This window comes from Perognathus longimembris, chromosome 14 (genome assembly GCF_023159225.1).
Source record: "Perognathus longimembris pacificus isolate PPM17 chromosome 14, ASM2315922v1, whole genome shotgun sequence".
NCBI classification, from domain to species: domain Eukaryota; kingdom Metazoa; phylum Chordata; class Mammalia; order Rodentia; family Heteromyidae; genus Perognathus; species Perognathus longimembris.
Window position 1 is genome coordinate 30,437,196 of NC_063174.1, and position 3,141 is coordinate 30,440,336.

Below are 3,141 nucleotides of genomic sequence, written 5' to 3' on the forward strand. Positions count from 1 at the left end.
TTAGGAGAAGGCAGGATGAACCTGGATGCTTGTCTTCTCTGCACACGTTCTTGTGCTTGACATTATTGGCTGTGACTCTGGGAATAATGTTTATGGGACATGTCTCCTCTGACCTTATGGCTTTTTTTGTTGAAGTATTGGTGATGGCTTCAGGGTTTAGTCTTGTCATTGTCCTCAGTGGTGTGTGAGCAGTCAGGACTTAGAAGCAGAAAGCAGAGACAAGAGGAGGGACGAGGAGCAGGATATGTATGTAGCTCACCTGGGACCATAAAAGGGGACATCTGCTACCTCTTTGTGTGTGTGTGTGTGTGTGTGTGTGTGTGTGTGTGTGTGTGTGTGTGTGTGTGTACATTTCTCTTGCTATAACAGGTGGGACAATGAGGAGAGCTATTAAAAGTCCACTTGAACACATGTACCCCTCAGGCAAACCCACCTGGACTAAACAAATTCAGCACAGCTGAACCATCAGAATTCAGGAAGCTGGTCCTAGAGGACCTCACAAGGACAGCCAGGACACTCAAATGACCTCAGATGATTCTGAAACCTGGGGGGAAAAAAGCCCAAGTCATCAAATCATGAGACTCATCCCCTGACTGCCTGACTGCTCACAAAGAACTAGCCAAGGACATTCCAGCTCTGCCAATCCACCAGCCAAGTTACCAGGGATAGCAAGCCACTGCTGCCTTCTCCCCCATCACACCCCATGGAGAGGGTACAAAATGAGCCTGTGTCTACCAGCTGGTAGACAGCTGCACCTATCTCAAACAATGGTGAGCTGTCCCCACTGCCAGTGACATACCTGCACCATCATTCTGGACCAGTATGAAGGGCTGGGTTAGAAAGGCTCAGGACTTAGCATCAAGACACCCAATTTTACCATCAGGATGGATCTGGGTAGTATCTCCAACTTCACCCTGAAAGGTTTCTCCAGTTCGATGACTGATGGAACCACATTGGGCCATTTTTCCCCCTTCTCTTTCTCCCTCCCCATCCCAGAACAAATGTGACACTTTGGTCTATGATGACAAGACACAGAGACTCTACTTGTCTCTGCCCCCAGCAACTGTCACCAGGATGATGGCTATTGGCCGGTAGCCACCTTCAACTCTTTAAATTGTGTCTGGGCCACAACACCAGCCAAGGTACTCTCTATTACTTTGCTAGTGATTCGGACATATTGTCTATCAAGAATTGGCTGGCTTTGCCAGGCACCGCTGGCTCATGCCTGTAATCCTAGCTACTCAGGCAGGAGTACTTAGGCAGGCTGAGATCTAAGGATTACAGTTCAAAACCAACCTGGGCAGGAAAGTCTGTGAGACTTTTATCTCCAATCAACTACCAGAAAACCAGAAGTGGTGTTGTGGCTCAAAGCAGTAGAGTGCTAGCCTTGAGCTGAAGAGCTCAGGGACAGCGCCCAGGCCCAGAGTTCAAGCTCCATGACCAACCAAAATTGGCTGTCCTTCTTCCTTTCCTCCTTCCCTTTCTCCCTTCCTTCCCTCCTTCCCTTTCTCCCTACCTGTCTGCCTGCCTTCCATCTTACCTTCCTTCCTTCCCTCCCTCCTTCCTTCCTTCCTTCCTTCCTTCCTTCCTTCCTTCCTTCCTTCCTTCCTTCCTTCCTTCCTTCCTTCCTTCTTTCCTTCCTTCCTTCTTTCCTTCCTTCCTTCTCTACTTCCAAACAACCTCTGAAGCTTATCCTGATTTCTTGGCACAAGACTCTCTTGGGAGAATTTTTGTCCTTAAGCATAGAACAGTTGTGAAGCATCCAGGCCTTGAACCTACTTGCTTGTGTTGTACAATGAAAAGCTGACTTTCTGCTCCAATAAGTTGAAAGAAAAAGAGAAAATATTGTCCAGGCAGATGGCCCCTTCATCACCTTTGTGCTCCCTCAGAGCAGTGACACCCTCTGGGTCTGAGAAGTGGCATAGCCAAGATCAAACAAGCAGAAGATTGCAAAGAACTTTCATCCAAATCCCCAGGAAGCACTTGGGAATGTATCAGGTAGAAATGGGCACCTATGGATAATTCACAGGCAAACAGCATGATCAGTCTTCTGATATGCTCCAGCCCCTTTCCCTGTGCCAAACACTGGTGACAGGAACAAAGAGAAGGCAGTCCTGCACCCAGCCAACCCAGTGTCACTTATGTCTACGCCTCTGCATTCTTCTCAGAAGCAATGCTGTAAGCCAGGGTTCTGTGCTTCAGCTTCCTTCTGTGTTACCTTTCAGCCACACTCCATCTCACCTTCTTTGTGTATGCCTCCTAGATCTCTGTCCAGCCTGTCTGGGATCCTGCTTGAGAGATTCACGTTTCCCATCCTCCTTCTGTATGGGGGTGTTCTGCCAATAATTGGGCTTGACTAGAACTTGCCAGCATGCCTAGTCAAGGCCTGTAGCTCTGGAAGCTCTCCTTTGGGGCTCCCTCTCTCATAGAGAACACTGACCTCAGAGCTCTGAGCTAGAATGGGTTAGTGGTTGAATGCATTTCCGACTTTGCTCAGGAAAAGCTCCATAGTTTGAAATGGAACCACCACTAATTTTGGCCTGCCTGGAGGTCTTCTGTATTTTCTTCACAAGGAAATGCAAGTTCCAGGAGGGTGGGGTGTATGTGTGTGTTTGTCTTTGTGGGTAAGCACACTGTCTCTAACAATCACACTGAAATTTGATTTCCAGTGCTCACTTCAGCAGTGCATATACTAAAATTGGAATGATACAGAGACAATTAGCATGGCCACTGCACAGGATAACATGCAATTTGTGAAGCATTTCATATTTTGCTGGGCTCCCTGTGAAATATTGTGTGCAAATAAGTCATGATGTGGGACAAAACTATGTGGACTTACTACTTCTTCCTGGGACAGAAAGAAAAGAAGGGAGGGAGGGAGGGAATTTGGTTTCCAAAGTATTAAGAGGTGGTGGGTACCTTTCAGCCCTCAAGAAGGCTGCCTTGTGGGGCTAGGTTCTTGTTGAAAGGTACATTAATTACTGCAAGAATGAGTTTCAAAAAGTGGGTTTGCCCCTCACGTTTTTCTTTTTCTGAACACGACTGCTATCCACTCTCACATGTCTACTGCCATGTGGTATTACGCTGTGTTAGGTGTAGGAAGAGGGCCTCATCAGTGAGACTACTGACCTTGAACTTCCC

General features: G+C 47.5%; 1 non-coding gene across 1 annotated transcript; it reads left to right on the forward strand.

The window, feature by feature from the left end:
* Positions 1 to 2,668: 2,668 nt before the first annotated feature.
* Positions 2,669 to 2,773, forward strand: LOC125363680. Its single transcript, XR_007213275.1, has one exon. It is a non-coding gene; the product is annotated as a U6 spliceosomal RNA (small nuclear RNA).
* The last annotated feature ends 368 nt before the right edge of the window (positions 2,774 to 3,141 follow it).